The sequence below is a fragment of the Balaenoptera musculus genome, chromosome 6, assembly GCF_009873245.2.
Source record: "Balaenoptera musculus isolate JJ_BM4_2016_0621 chromosome 6, mBalMus1.pri.v3, whole genome shotgun sequence".
NCBI lineage: Eukaryota > Metazoa > Chordata > Mammalia > Artiodactyla > Balaenopteridae > Balaenoptera > Balaenoptera musculus.
Window position 1 is genome coordinate 71,357,519 of NC_045790.1, and position 17,245 is coordinate 71,374,763.

At 39.9% G+C, this 17,245-nt stretch overlaps 1 protein-coding gene across 1 annotated transcript in view; it reads right to left on the reverse strand.

Moving 5' to 3' along the window:
• TRPM6 (transient receptor potential cation channel subfamily M member 6) overlaps positions 1-17,245 on the reverse strand; it is a 207,705-nt gene that overhangs the window by 173,285 nt on the left and 17,175 nt on the right. Inside the window, exon 3 of the mRNA XM_036855993.1 lies at positions 6,185-6,273. The gene's annotated coding sequence lies outside the window, so the exon portion shown is untranslated. The remainder of the gene's footprint in view (positions 1-6,184; positions 6,274-17,245) is intronic.

Here is a 17,245-nt window from a genome sequence, read left to right on the forward strand (position 1 = left end):
TTTTTTTAAAAAAAAGAGCAAGATCTTATCAATGATGATAAATTTCCTTAAACTAAGAAGTATATCAACTCATTTCTCCACATCTGAATTTCCATAATGTTTTAAAGTAAACTTAAATATTGTCTCTCAAAACCTGTACCTCTTGAGAATACCTCAAATCACAAAGTACTATTTATTTTCCTTGTCCTATTAGCATCTCCTCTAATTATTTTCCATTCTTTGACTTCCTTTTTTAGCAGCATTTCTAACCTCATAACTTTTTATTCATCTGACTCATTCATTTATTTACTCAATAAGTATTTAAGTGTCTACTCAAATATTAAGTGTACATGAAGTATTGTTGGGCACTAAGAGGATATTAAGGAAATGTCTTATGATCCTTTTTTCTGGAACTTTTATTCTAATGGTGGATGTAGAGCATTAACCCATGAATCAGCAGTACTGATTTAGTGTCTAAAAATGAGAGGTGAATGCTAACATGTGATGGGATCCAGAGAAGAGATCAGTGAGGATTGGAGTAGATGGGAAAAATCTGTCGAAAGTGTCAAGGTGCAGGACTTCCCCTGGCACTCCAGTGGTTAAGACTCCAAGCTTCCACTGCAGGGGGCATGGATTCGATCCCTGGTCAGGGAACTAAGATCCTGCATGCCATGCGAGGTGCAGCAAAAAAGAAAAAAAGAAAGAGTCTAGGTGGATTGGATCTTTTTTTTTTTTTTTTTTGGCTGTGTTGGGTCTTCATTGCTGAGCACGGACTTTCTCTAGTTCTCCATTGTGGTGCGCGGGCTTCTCATTGCGGTGGCTTCTCTTGTTGCGGAGCACAGGCTCTAGGCACCCAGGCTTCAGTAGTTGTGGCACGCGGGCTCAGTAGTTGTGGCTCACAGGCTGTGGAGCGCAGGCTCAGTAGTTGTGGTACATGGGCTTAGTTTTTCCGCGGCATGTGGGATCTTCCCGGACCAGGGCTTGAACCCATGTCCCCTTGCATTCGCAGGCAGATCCTTAACCACTGCACCACCAAGGAAGTCCTGTGCACTGGGTCTTATATAATGAGTGAGAGAGAGAGAGAGAGAGACAGAGACAGAGACAGAGAGAGAGAAAGAGAGAAGAGCATTCCAAGCAGGGATATGTCTTTTTACAAGGCACAAAGTTAAGACTGAATAAAGCATAATCAGAAAGCATAAAACTAGAGGGTAGGAACTGAGGTAAGGAATTAAGGGCAGTAAGATTAAACCAGGGGCTTCCCTGGTGGCTCAGTGGTTAAGAATCTGCCTACCAATGCAAGGGACACGGGTTCGAGCCCTGGCCCGGGAAGATCCCACATGCTGTGGAGCAACTAAGCCCGTGTGCCACAACTACTGAGCCCGCAAGCCACAACTACGGAGCCCACGTGCCACAACTACTGAAGCCTGCACACCTAGAGCCCGTGCTCTGCAACAAGAGAAGCCACAACAATGAGAAGCCCACGCACCACAACAAAGAGTAGCCCCAGCTCGCCGCAACTAGAGAAAGCCTGCGCACAGCACCGAAGACCCAACACAGCCGAAAATAAATAAATAAATAAATAAATAAATAAATTTATAAAAAAGAAAAAAAAAGATTAAGCCAGCAGAGAGCAAATTACAGAGGACTTGAAGGTCTAACCTAGTAATCTTGATTTTATACTGTAGGTAGCAGGAAGCTTCTGGAGGTTTTTTGATTTGGAAACTGAATAGATTTTTCTGTGTTATATTATCACACGAAATCTTTCACCAAATGCTGCTCGGGATCATAGTTCTCTTTCTGTCCAGTCCCACAATGATAGACCTTGTCCAAGATCGGTCCAGTGAACTACTACAACCCCTTCATTGTTCCCCTCCCTCCCCGACTTGCTGCCTTTTTTCCTTCACTTCTTCCACTTCTTCAGCTTCATAACTTGACCTCATTCCATCAGAGTTTGGGTTAGGTGTGTTTCCCTGGCATCCTATGCTTGCCTCTACCACATTAATCGATCATTAGTTTATTCATCAAATATTTAGTGACCCCCTACTGCTTTCTAGGCTGAACCCACAGTGATGAGCAAAAACAGAACCAAACCCTGCCCTCATGTAGCCTAGAAGCAGAGAGAGAAGCTATCATATTTTGGAATCCTATTTTTCACTGTAGAATGTACTGCACTGCATTTCAACTGAGCTCAGAGTGTCCCACACTTTGTAGATGCTCAATAAATGTTTACTGAATGAATGAATGCGAAGATGCTTGGAGAATCCTACTCATACAGCCACAAGCATTATCATCAGTCTTGGATTGATAATGGCAATCTCATCCCTTCTCAGAACTGCTTATCACATAAAAACGTAAACCCTAGGTCAAAGGTCGGCAAACTTTTTCTGTAAAGTGCTAGCTAGTAAATATTTTAGGCTTTATAAGCCATATAGCATCTGTTACAACTACTCAGCTCTGCCATGGTTGTGCAAAAGCAGCCATAGGCAATATGTAAACAAATGAATGTGGCTGGTTCCAATAAAATATTATTTATAAAAACAGGTGGTGGTCTAGACTTGGCACACAGGCCCTTGTTTGCCACCCTGTGCTGTAGGTCAGGGGTCCCCAACCCCGGGGCTGTGCACTGGTACGGGACCACGGCCTGTTAGGAGCGGGGCCGCACAGCAGGAGGTGAGTGGCAGGCGAGCGAGCAAGCAAGTGAAGCTTCATCTGCCACTCCCCATCGCTCCCCATCGCTCGCATTGCTGCCTGAACCATCCCCCCCCCCACCCCCATCTGTGGAAAAATTGTCTTCCATGAATCCGGTCCCTGGTGTCAAAAAGGCTGGGGACTGCTGCTGTAGATGATGCCACTTCTGTCAATTTTTCAGGACCGCCTTCATGCCTAGTCCTTACTCTGTTCTTTAGTCAGGTAAATTGACTTGCTACACCCAACAGCTGAGTTCCCCCTTAAACTCATGTCTGACACCTGTAATTGTGGTAATGAGAAAAGAGTATATAACTTGGAGCTCAAAAGACCCGCTTTATTTATTGATTGACCTTTTGCCAAGTTACTTTAGCATTATTGAACCTTTATTTCCTCACGGTAAATGGAGTTTGGGTTTTTTTTTTAATCCTGACTATGAAGATCAAGTGTGAAATGTATACTGAGAACTGAAGACGATGCTTACACAGAGTAGACAGTTCACAAATATGCCCCCCCCCACATCTTTGCCCAGTTATGTTCTTTTCCTCTTTTAAATCAAGTCATCAGATATTTATGGAGGATCTACTATATCCAAGGTACAGTTTCAGGTACCTTTAAAACTATTCTAAATCCTCCCTGATATCTCTCTTGACCACTGGGTCTCCAAATTGCATATAACACAATACACCTGGGAGCCTAAAAGTACTGATGTTTGAGTCCCAACACTAGGTATTCTGATACAAGTGTTATAAAGAGTGGCCTGAGCATCAGAATTACCCACAGAGAATTTCAGTATAGAGCAACTTTGAGAGTCACTGCTCCAGATAGGACTCTGGGTTCAATCAATTCAGAAGCTCTCTTCTTCCATCTTTCCAACTGCCTTCTCTTTAACAGTTAGTACCTGTATGCACATCCTTATAGAGTTAGAGTTGATTGAGTTCTCCCAGCGATTACTTACTCATATGTGGATATATTTATGTTAAGGAGAGAGGAAAAAAGAGAATGAAGTAATTCTCTTACCTTGCATTTCACATTTATTGTTTAATTAACAGGCATCCATTCCCCTTTCTTGTAGCAACAACCTTGATTTTTATTTGGGGATCCTCCTCTCCCCACTCTCAGTTCGCTTGGCCTACTTGAGGCTTTATTCCTGGCCCCTAGAAGCTCATGAAACCAGTACACTAACATCCTGGTTTCAGTTACTGTTGGTTCACCCTAAGCAACTGTCATGGTTTAGTTTTCTAGGATTGCTGAAAGACACTCACTTTTTTTCTGCTGCATTGGAATCTGAAAGAATATGGTTCTTGGAGATTCTGGCAGCTATATTATAACCTCAAAGAGAAAGCCTGTCTGAGAACAGAATAAGAGAAAGAGAGACAAACAGACAAAGAGAGAGGTATCACTTTGTGCCACAGTGTCTAGCTATTTCTCAAGCCAGGTGCACCATTAAACTGCTATATGAGCCAATAAATCCCCTTTGCTTCCGCTTCTGCTTCTGCCAATTTTAGTCAGGTATTCTATCACTGGCAACCAAAAGAATCCCAAACTGATACAGTCTCCTCTCATCTCCCTCAGAACCCCATTTACCAGCCATACACACAGAGATTACATGCCAGAGTCAATCACCAATCATTCGTTCAATAAATGTACTGAGTGCCTATTGTATACGATGCTCAGACTAGGAGGAGGGATTATAGTAGTATGCCATCATTAAGAACTGCACAAAAGTTTGTGGAAACTTAGTTAGTCCTACTAACTCACTATTTTTTTTTTAAACTTGCTTTTTTAAAAAAATAACTTAGAAATATTATTTGGACTGCCTTCATGTTAATAAATATAGATTCACCTCATTCTTTTTTACAGGTTATGTAGTATGCCATTGTCTTTAACCACTGTTCTGTTCATTAACATTTAGTTCTTTCCAGGTTTTCACAATGATGAGCAATGTTATTGTAAAAAGCAGGTGGCATTTTCTATAATTTTTCAAACACTCAGAAGAAAAGTATTAATTACAGTTCTCCAAAATGGAAAGGTTTGGTTCATAGTGGGAAAGAGGTGAATTAAATTCCTTCCAGATAAAAACCCTTTTCTATTTCCTTTTTAATTCATCATTGACATATTGAGTACTGAATAAAGTTTTACACAAGTGACTAGAAGATATCTTCTAAAATCCATTAATGTAAGTGCAGACTTAAAAATAAATAATCAGTAGCTAATTCCACAAAGTCTTCTATGTGCCCAGGACTATTTCAGGCCTCAAAAAAGAGAAATTCTGTATTTTTCTTGAAATAAAAGGTCACCACAATTGAACTGGGCAAGAACAGAGTCAGTACTCTTCTAATGAAAGCACTTCTATTATACCCAAATATAATTTTCCTTTTCCAGAAAGACAATAATTGAAATATCATTATAGGTTTAATTCATAAAACTGTTATGACTACTTCAAATAGATTTCAAGAAACAAGAAAAAAATCATCTTGCTAAATAAAAACACACAGCTAATATATTTCTATTAGAATTATTTGCCATTTGAAGTCTGCCTCCAGATGTTCCATCCAGTTCCTACCTTGGCTATTTCCAAAAATCAAAATTATTTATGTCTTTTTGTTCACAAAAAATTGTTTCCAGTCTATTTACTGAACAGCCCAACATTCCATTAATGCAGAAAGACATTTCAATAACAGTTCAATTAATTAAATAAACTATATAATTAATAGAAATGATTTTTTTAGGAGGAAAATGAAACAATTTTGTTTGGCATGTATGCCTAATTGTGTTTTAAATTCTTGGTTTTGGCCTGTGATCGCTTAAAAACAACCTCCAAACACATCTAAATGGTTAACTATAAATGCAAGATTATGCCTTTTGCATTTCATGGTGTATAAAATCTAGCATAAGAGAAAATAAACCCAAGGGCAACAAAGAGGTCCAGTCACTTACCCTCTTCATAACCACAGGCAGGGTAAACTTCACTCAGCCTTCAGCCATTGAATTTTATCCTGAGGTTCCCATCTACCACACAATCAGATAAACCCCAATTTGTGGGAGCAACTAATGGAAATTGTGATGTAAAAAGAATTGCCAAACAAATTTCCATGTGCTTAACCTGAAAGGGAGAAACTGCAAAGTGAACTGAGTAAAAAGTTTTTTAGCTGCTTTTAAACCCAAGGGGCTGATTTCACTTTTAGTGAACTTCTGACTAGGATTGCCTGGTCGGGAAATGATTAACACTCCTGTTGTCGTCATCTGCTTGAGCTCTCCAGCTGCAGGAAATTGGCTGAGGGAACCTTATCAATCCTGGGCATGTGTGCTGTGAATACACTGTCCTCCTGAGCTGGCATTTAGTTATTTTAAATAAAAATGTACTTAGAACCTCTACCAACTTCGTTAGTGGTTAAACTATTATTATAAAACATTTTATTTTCATTTTTCATTTCCTTACCACCCCCTTAAAGGAAAGATCATCACTTAGATCCTTTTTCTTTAAATTCCAAAGTTTTATAAGTAACATTAGCAATACCTCTGTGTTCTCTCAGCCTTGTTTCTCTTCCCAGCCATGCTTGTGTCTAAAGCTTCAGTGTCCTTTTGAACTGCCAGTTTTCAACTCATCTGGAAACAGGGCCATGAAAAAAATAAGGAGTTAACAGGTGTACATAATTTGGAGGCACTAGATAGCCTGTGCTCGGCTGCGATAGTGAGACCCCCACGCACTGCGATGGAGTGGCCCCCGCTTGCCACAACTAGAGAAAGCCCTCGCACAGAAACGAAGATCCAACACAGCGGGGGTCTGGGCAAGATGGCGGAAGAGTAAGATGCGGAGATCACCTTCCTCCACACAGATACATCAGAAATACATCTACACGTGGAACTGCTCCTATAGAACACCCACTGAATGCTAGCAGAAGACGTCAGACCTCCCAGAAGGCAAGAAACTCCCCACGTACCTGGGTAGGGCAAAAGAAAAAAGAAATAACAGGGACAAAAGAATAGGGACAGGACCTGCACCAGGGGGAGGGAGCTGTGAAGGAGGAAAGGTTTCCACATACTAGGAAGCCCCTTCGCGGGCGGAGACTGCGGGTGGCAGAGGGGGGAAGCTTCCAGCCACGGAGGAGAGCGCAGCCACAGGGGTGCGGAGGGCAAAGCGGAGAGATTCCCGCACAGAGGATCAGTGCCGAGCAGCACTCACCAGCCCAAGAAGCTTGTCTGCTCACCCGCTGGGGTGGGCGGGGGCTGGGAGCTGAGGCTCGGGCTTCGGTTGGATCGCAGGGAGAGGACTGGGGTTGGCGGCGTGAACACAGCCTGAAGGGGATAGCGCACCACAGCTAGCCGGGAGGGAGTCCGGGAAAAGGTCTGGAGCTGCCGAACAGGCAAGAGACTTTTTCTTGCCTCTTTTGTTTCCTGGTGCGCGAGGAGAGGGGATTCAGAGCGCCGCCTAAACGAGCTCCAGAGACGGGCAGGAGACGCTAAGGCTGCTGCTGACGCCACCAAGAAGCCTGTGTGCGAGCACAGGTCACTCTCCACACCACCCCTCCCGGGAGCCTGTGCAGCCCGCCACTGCCAGGCTCCTGTGATCCAGGGACAACTTCTCCGGGAGAACGCAGAGCGCGCCTCAGGCTGCTACAACATCACACCGGCCTCTGCCGCCGCAGGCTTGCCCCGCATCCGTACCCCTCCCTCCCCCCGGCCTGAGTGAGCCAGAGCCCCCGAAGCAGCTGCTCCTTTAACCCCGTCCTGTGTGAGTGAAGAACAGATGCCCTCAGGCAAGTAACACGCACAGGCGGGTCCAAATCCAAAGCTGAACCCCGGGAGCTGTACGAACAAAGAGGAGAAAGGGAAATCTCTCCCAGCAGCCTCAGAAGCAGCGAATTAAAGCTCCACAAACAACTTGATGTACCTGCATCTGTTGAATACCTGAATAGACAACGAATCATCCCAAATTGAGGAGGTGGACTTTGGCAGCAGGCTATACTATTTTTTCCCCTTTTCCTCTTTTTGTGAGTGTATATGTGTATGCTTCTGTGTGAGATTCTGTGTGTATAGCTTTGCTTTCACCATTTGTCCTAGGGTTCGGTCCTTCCATTTTGTTTGTTTGTTTTTACTTAAAAATTTTTTTTTCTTAATAAATTTTTTAATAATTTTTTTCTTATTTTAAAAAATTAAACAATTTTTTTCTTAATTTTTTCTTAATAATTTTTTTATTTTTTTATTTTAAAAAATTAAAAAATATTTTTCTTAAAATATTTTTTTCTTAATATTTTTCTTCTTATTTTTTATTTTAAAAAATTAAGAAATTTATTTTAAAAAATTAAAATTTTTTTTTCTTAATAAATTTTTCTTAATAATTTTTTTCTTATTTTTTATTATAATAGATTTATTTTATTTTATCTTTATTTTATTTTATTTTATACTCTTTCTTTCTTTCTATTTTTTCTCCCTTTTATTCTGAGCCGTGTGGATGGAAGGCTCTTGGTGCTCCACCCAGGCATCAGGGCTGTACCTCTGAGGTGGGAGAGCCAACTTCAGGACACTGGTCCACAGGAGACCTCCCAGCTCCACGTAATACCAAATGGTGAAAATCTCTAAGAGATCTCCATCTCAACACCAAGACCCAGCTTCACTCAACGACCAGCAAGCTACAGTGCTGGACACCCTATGCCAAACAACTAGCAAGACAGGAACACAGCCCCATCCATTAGCAGAGAGGCTGCCTAAAATCATAATAAGGCCCCAGACACCCCAAAACACACCACCAGACGTGGACGTGCCCACCAGAAAGACAAGATCCAGCCTCATCCACCAGAACACAGGCACTAGTCCCCTCCACCAGGAAGCCTACACAACCCACTGAACCAACCTTAGCCACTGGGGACAGATACCAAAAACAACAGGAACTACGAACCTGCAGCCTGTGAAAAGGAGACCCCAAACACAGTAAGATAAGCAAAATGAGACGACAGAAAAACACACAGCAGATGAAGGAGCAGAGTCAAAACACACCAGACCTAACAAATGAAGAGGAAATAGGCAGTCTACCTGAAAAAGAATTCAGAATAATGATAGTAAAGATGATCCAAAATCTTGGAAATTAAATAGACAAAAATGCAAGAAACATTTAACAAAGATATAGAATTAAAGAGGAACCAAGCAACAATGAAAAACACAATAAATGAAATTAAAAATACTCTAGAAGGGATCAATAGCAGAATAACTGAGGCAGAAGAATGGGTAACTGACCTGGAAGATAAAATAGTGGAAATAACTACTGCAGAGAAGAATAAAGAAAAAAGAATGAAAAGAACTGAGGACAGTCTCAGAGACCTCTGGGACAACATTAAATGCACCAACATTCGAATTATAGGGGCCCCAGAAGAAGAATAGAAAAAGAAAGGGACTGAGAAAATATTTGAAGAGATTATAGTTGTAAACTTCCCTAATATGGGAAAGGAAATAGTTAATCAAGTCCTGGAAGCACAGAGAGTCCCATACAGGATAAATCCAAGGGGAAACACGCCAAGACACATATTAATCAAACTATCAAAAATTAAATATAAAGAAAACATATTAAAAGCAGCAAGGGAAAAACAACAAATAACACACAAGGGAATCCCCATAAGGTTAACAGCTGATCTTTCAGCAGAAACTCTGCAAGCCAGAAGGGAGTGGCAGGATATACTTAAAGTGATGAAGGAGAAAAACCTACAACCAAGATTACTCTACCCAGCAAGGATCTCATTCAGATTTGATGGAGAAATTAAAACCTTTACAGACAAGCAAAAGCTGAGAGAGTTCAGCACCACCAAACCAGCTTTACAACAAATGCTAAAGGAACTTCTCTAGGCAAGAAACACAAGAGAAGGAAAACACCTACAATAACAAACCCAAAACATTTAAGAAAATGGGAATAGGAACATACATATTGGTAACTACCTTAAATGTAAATGGATTAAATACTCCCACCAAAAGACACAGACTGGCTGAATGGATACAAAAGCAAGACCCATATAGATGCTGTCTACAAGAGACCCACTTCAGACCCAGGGACACATACAGACTGAAAGTGAGGGGATGGAAAAAGATATCCCATGCAAATGGAAGTCAAAAGAAAGCTGGAGTAGCAATTCTCATATCAGACAAAATAGACTTTAAAATAAAGACTACTACAAGAGACAAAGAAGGAAAGTATATAATGATCAAGGGATCGATCCAAGAAGAAGGTATAACAATTGTAAATATTTATGCACCCAACATAGGAGCACCTCAATACATAAGCCAAATACTAACAGCCATAAAAGGGGAAATCGACAGTAACACAATCATAGTAGGGGACTTTAACACCCCACTTTCACCAATGGACAGATCATCCAAAATGAAAATAAATAAGGAAACACAAGCTTTAAATGATACATTAAACAAGATGGACTTAATTGATATTTATAGGACATTCCACCCCAAAACAACAGAATACACATTTTTCTCAAGTGCTCAAAGAACATTCTCCAGGATAGATCATATCTTGAGTCACAAATCAAGCCTTGGTAAATTTAAGAAAATTGAAATCGTATCAAGTATCTTTTCCGACCACAACGCTATGAGGCTAGATATCAATTACAGGAAAAGATCTGTAAAAAATACAAACACATGGAGGCTACACAATACATTACTTAATAACGAAGTGATCACTGAAGAAATCAAAGGGGAAATCAAAAAATACCTAGAAACAAATGACAATGGAGACACGACGACCCAAAACCTATGGGATGCAGCAAAAGCAGTTCTAAGAGGGAAGTTTATAGCAATACAAGCCTACCTCAAGAAACAGGAAACATCTCGAATAAACAACCTAACCTTGCACCTAAAGCACTTAGAGAAAGAAGAACAAAAAAACCCCAAAGATAGCAGAAGGAAAGAAATCATAAAGATTAGGTCAGAAATAAATGAAAAAGAAGTGAAGGAAACAATAGCAAAAATCAATAAAACTAAAAGCTGGTTCTTTGAGAAGATAAACAAAATTGATAAACCATTAGCCAGACTCATCAAGAACAAATGGGAGAAGACTCAAATCAATAGAATTAGAAATGAAAAAGGAGAAGTAACAACTGACACTGCAGAAATACAAACGATCATGAGAGATTACTACAAGCAACTCTATGCCAATAAAATGGACAACCTGGAAAAAATGGACAAATTCTTATATATGCACAACCTGCCGAGACTGAACCAGGAAGAAATAGAAAATATGAACAGACCTATCACAAGCACTGAAATTGAAACTGTGATTAAAAATCTTCCAACAAACAAAAGCACAGGACCAGATGGCTTCACAGGCGAATTCGTTCAAACATTTAGAGAAGAGCTAACACCTATCCTTCTCAAACTCTTCCAAAATATTGCAGAGGGAGGAACACTCCCCAACTCATTCTACAAGGCCACCATCACCCTGATACCAAAACCAGACAAAGATGTCACAAAGAAAGAAAACTACAGGCCAATATCACTGATGAACAAAGGTGCAAAAATCCTCAACAAAATACTAGCAACCAGAATCCAACAGCACATTAAAAGGATCAAACACCATGATGAAGTGGGGTTTACTCCAGGAATGCAAGGATTCTTCAATATACGCAAATCAATCAACGTGATACACCATATTAACAAATTGAAGAAGAAAAACCATATGATCATCTCAATAGATGCAGAAAAAGCTTTTGACAAAATTCAACACCCATTTATGATAAAAGCCCTGCAGAAAGTAGGCATAGAGGGAACATTCCTCAACATAATAAAGGCCATATATGACAAACCCACAGCCAACATTGTCCTCAATGGTGAAAAACTGAAACCATTTCCACTAAGATCAGGAACAAGACAAGGTTGCCCACTCTAACCACTATTATTCAACATAGTTTTGGAAGTGTTAGCCACAGCAATCAGAGAAGAAAAAGAAATAAAAGGAATCCAAATCGGAAAAGAAGAAGTAAAGCTGTCACTGTTTGCAGATGACATGATACTATACATAGAGAATCCTAAAGATGTTACCAGAAAACTACTAGAGCTAATCAATGAATTTGGTAAAGTAGCAGGATACAAAATTAATGCACAGAAATCTCTTGCATTCCTATACACTAATGACGAAAAATCTGAAAGTGAAATTAAGAAAACACTCCCGTTTACCATTGCAACAAAAAGAATAAAATATCTAGGAATAAACCTACCTAAGGAGACAAAAGACCTGTATGCAGAAAATTATAAGACACTGATGAAAGAAATTAAAGATGATACAAATAGATGGAGAGATATACCATGTTCTTGGATTGGAAGAATCAACATTGTGAAAATGACTATACTACCCAAAGCAATCTACAGATTCAATGCAATCCCTATCAAACTACCACTGGCATTTTTCACAGAACTAGAACAAAAAATTTCACAATTTGTATGGAAACACAAAAGATCCCGAATAGCCAAAGCAATCTTGAGAACGAAAAATGGAGCTGGAGGAATCAGGCTCCCTGACTTCAGACTATACTACAAAGCTACAGTAATCAAGACAGTTTGGTACTGGCACAAAAACAGAAACATAGATCAATGGAACAGGATAGAAAGCCCAGAGATAAACCCACAAACATATGGCCACCTTATCTTTGATAAAGGAGGCAAGCATATACAGCGGAGAAAAGACAACCTCTTCAATAAGTGCTGATGGGAAAACTGGACAGGTACATGTAAAAGTATGAAATTAGAACACTCCCTAACACCATACACAAAAATAAACTCAAAATGGATTAAAGACCTAAATGTAAGGCCAGACACTATCAAACTCTTAGAGGAAACCATAGGCAGAACACTCTATGACATAAATCACAGCAAGATCCTTTCTGACCCAGCTCCTAGAGAAATGGAAATAAAAACAAAAATAAACAAATGGGACCTAATGAAACTTAAAAGCTTTTGCACAGCAAAGGAAACCATAAACAAGACCAAAAGACAACCCTCAGAATGGGAGAAAATATTTGCAAAGGAAGCAACTGACAGAGGATTAATCTCCAAGATTTACAAGCAGCTCATGCAGCTCAATAACAAAAAAACGAACAACCCAATCCAAAAATGGGCAGAAGACCTAAACAGACATTTCTCCAAAGAAGATATACAGATTGCCAACAAACACATGAAAGAATGCTCAACATCATTAATCATTAGAGAAATGCAAATCAAAACTACAATGAGATATCATCTCAAACCGGTCAGAATGGCCATCATCAAAAAATCTAGAAACAATAAATGCTGGAGAGGGTGTGGAGAAAAGGGAACCCTCTTGCACTGTTGGTGGGAATGTAAATTGATAACAGCCACTATGGAGAGCAGTATGGAGGTTCCTTAAAAAACTAAAAATAGAACTACCATACGACCCAGCAATCCCACTACTGGGCATATACCTTGAGAAAACCATAATTCAAAAACAGTCATGTACCAAAATGTTCATTGCAGCTCTATTTACAATAGCCAGGACATGGAAGCAACCTAAGTGTCCATCATCGGATGAATGGATAAAGAAGATGTGGCACATATATACAATGGAATATTACTCAGCCATAAAAAGAAACGAAATGGAGTTATCTGTAGTGAGGTGGATGGAGTTAGAGTCTGTCATACAGAGTGAAGTAAAGTCAGAAAGAGAAAAGCAAATACAGTATGCTAACACATATACATGGAATCTAAGGAAAAAGAAAAAACAAAAGGTCATGAAGAACCTAGTGGCAAGACGGGAATAAAGACACAGACCTACTAGAGAATGCACTTAAGGATATGGAGCGGGGGAAGGGTAAGATGAATAGAAATAGAAACCCAAATAGAAACCCCTCTCCCCATCCTTGGTTTGAGAGATGCTACACTCTCTTCCCCTGTCTCTGACTGCCCTTCTTCTGCCTCCTACCCTTTCTATAGTTTTAAAGAGGCAGTGGTCCTAGGTATGTGGCCAGAGTCTTCTTTCTGTCTTCTCCCTCAATATCTCAATTACTCTTTTTGCTTCAATAGGCACCTCCAGGCAAATGACTCTGAAATCTAATACTTCAGCCCCAAGTCTTCTCCAGCCTGAGATTTCCTGACTACCTGCTGAACATTTGCAGCCACCGCCAAGTTCAGTTCAACAATACTAAACTGGCCTTGCACTCATTCTCAGAATTCCCATTCTTACTTCTCTATTTCTAGCAATGGTCCATTATTGTCTCTCTTACCAAGGTCTGAAACTTCAGTGCCATGTTTTATCTAACTCTCTCTCTGTCTCAGGGTCCTTTCCCACTCACTAGTATATCTAATCATTGCCTAAGTTTTATGGGGGTTTTTTCCCTTCATTAAAAAAACTCTTGGGGGAGGGACTTCCCTGGTGGTCCAGGGGGTAAGACTCCATGCTCCCAATGCAGGGGACCCAGGTTTGATCCCTGGTCGGGGAACTAAGATCCCACATGCATGCCACCACTAAGAAGCCCACAGGCCACAACTAAGAGAAGTCCGCATGCTGCAACTAAAAGATCCTACATGCCGCAAGGAAGATCCCGCGTGCCACAACTAAGACCCGGTGCAGCCAAAATAAACAAATAAAAATAAATGATATAAATAAAATAAATATTAAAAAAAAAAACTCTTGGGGGAATTCCCTGGCTGTCCAGTGGTTAGGGCTCCGTGCTTCCACTGCAGGGGGCATGGGTTCGATCCTTGGTCAGGGAACTAAGATCCCCCATGCTGTGTATGGCGCAGCCAACAAAACAAAACAAAAAACTCTTGGGAGGGAGAGGGAAAAACTGAAGTTGCTGGAGACAAGAAAAAAGTCAAAGGAGGAGATGAGAAGGAGGGGATCGAGGATTTGGAGGGAAGTATTAGTCTTAAACAAGAAGGGCAATGCTTAAGATCGGAGAACATAGATAAACAAAGACAAGTATAGGTATGAATAAGTGTATGGGGGTATGTGGGAAAAGAATGAGTACTGAAGGACAACATACATTGTAGCCTAGGAAGAGAATGGTTATGAAGAATTAAGGACATGGGAATTTCAAGATGAAATAATTAATAGCATATCTTGGCACAAAGATGCCAAGGAACATGAAGAATGATAGAGTATCACTAGATTTGCAAAACCATCCATTGGTGTCATACAGGAGTGTATTTTTAGGAGAATGGTGATGATAGAAGCCTGATTATAAGGGTGAAAAAAGAAAAGAGATATAAAGACAAATAAAGGGATATAGATAACAGGAAAACAAAACAAAACTCTGGAATTCCCTGGCAGTCCAGTGGTTAGGACTTGGCGCTTTCACTGCCGTGGCCCAGGTTCAATCCCTGGTCAGGGAACTAAAATCTAAGATCTCGCAAGCTGCTCAGCCAAAGACAAAAACAAAAAACTCTTGCCTCCATTCCTTCTTTTTTTTAATTATTTTTCACTCCTACTGTCATTAGCCTACTTCAGCCATTCAGCCCCAAACTTCTGGGTAATTGGGGTTATTGTAATTTCCTCCTGGTTGGTATCCTTCTCTCTTCTCTATCTCTTTGCTACCAAATAAAATTTCCACAGAGCATCACTTCAATAGTATCCTTCCCCTGATCAATAAGCTTCAACAACAGTATTTCATAGTTTAGATGAGGGTTCCTCAAACTTCAGTGTGCACATGAATCACCTGGGGCTCTTCCTAAAATGCAGATTGAGATTCAACTGGTCTGGAGTGAGGCCTGAGACTCTGCATTTCTAGGTCCCACGTGATGTGGCTGCTCCTGGTCCATGGACCACATGTTGAAGGTTTATGACCTTGGTCATGTCCAAGTTACATTCTCCTCATCTATCACATGGGGAGACTAATAGCTAATAACAGGCCACCCTGCCCTCACCCTTGTCCCATTCAGTCTATTCTCAATAAAGCAGAACAATTTTGTTATATGTAAGTCTGATCATGTCACTTCTCTGATCAAGATTCCAATGCCTTCCTTCTCAGGCAAAAAGAAAGTCCTCACAATGGCCTGCAAGGCCTACATGATCTCACCCACCCTTTGCCCACCTGACTGCATCTCCCTGCACTCTCCTTCTTGCTCACTCTATTCCAGCCACACTGCTTTCCTTGTTTTTAGAACACAACAAGCTCCTTCCTCTAGGCTTTTGTTCTCATCTTTTCTTCTGCCTAGAATGTTTTCCTCCAGACAGTTGGACAGCTTGATCCTTCACTTCCTTTAACCTTGGACTCAAAGGTCATTCTCTCACTGATATCTTCCTCAGCCCACTATCTAAAACTGCAAACATCTCTCCTTCATCACCATTTCCTCACATCCCCTTCCTTGCTCTATTTTTCTAAGGAACATTTATCCATATCTAGTATACCAAATATTTTCCTTGTATAATGTAAGCTCCAGAAAGGTGTAGATTCTTGTCTGCTTCATTTAACTATTCATAGATTTCTGTTTCTTTTAGTTGATTCCCCAACACCTAGAAAACTGCCTGGAACATAATAGGTATATTAATAAATATTTGTTAATTGAATGAGGAATGAATGTATGAATGATAGTATCCACTTCTAGGATTATTATGAGGATAAATAAGATAACACACATAAAGCATTTAACACAGTACTTGACCAATTTCATAGAAACAGAATAAAATGGTTGCCAGGTACTGGGGGGGAGAGGAAAATGGGTGATATAGGTTAAATGGGCACACGTTTTCAGCTCTAAGAAGTATGAGGATCTAATTTACAGCATAGTGACTATAGTTATTAATATGATATTATGCATCTAAAACTTGCTGAGGGTAGATCTTAAGTATTCTCACCACACACACAAAAGAGTTACCTATGTTAACTATGTGAGGTGTTATAATTAACTATATGTTAACTACCTTGATAATCATTCTATGTATGTATACCAAATCATCATGTTGTACACTTTAAATATTTACAATTATACTTGTCAATTATTCCTCAGTAAAGTTTAAAAAATACAGTGCTTGAAATATAGATACCAAATCATCATGTTGTACACTTTAAATATATACAATTATACTTATATATATGTATAATATATATATATGTATACCAAATCATCATGTTGTACACTTTAAATATATACAATTATACTTGTCAATTATTCCTCAGTAAAGTTTAAAAAATACAGTGCTTGAAATATAGAACCATAATTCTTCGATTCTAACTCAATTGTCCATCAACAATAAAATGGAAAAATAAATTGTGGTAAATTCATACAGTGGAATTCTTTGAAGCCATGAAAATAAACAGCTACATGTAATAGTATGGATAAAGCTAAGTAACATAATGTTGAGTGAAAGAAGCCAACAAATAAGGAAATAACATATATTTGTGTGTGTGTTTGTTTAACGATGGGCAAAACCTAATCTGGAGTGGAAGAATTTTTTTTTTTTTCTGCTGGGCCGCGCGGCTTGCAGGATTCTCACTTCCTCAACCAGGGACTGAACCCAGGCCATGGCAGTGAAAGCCTGGAATCCTAACCACTAGGCCACCAGGGTACTCCCTGGAGTGATAGAATTTAAAATATTAGTTACCTTTGATGGTGGGACAAGAATGACCGAAGA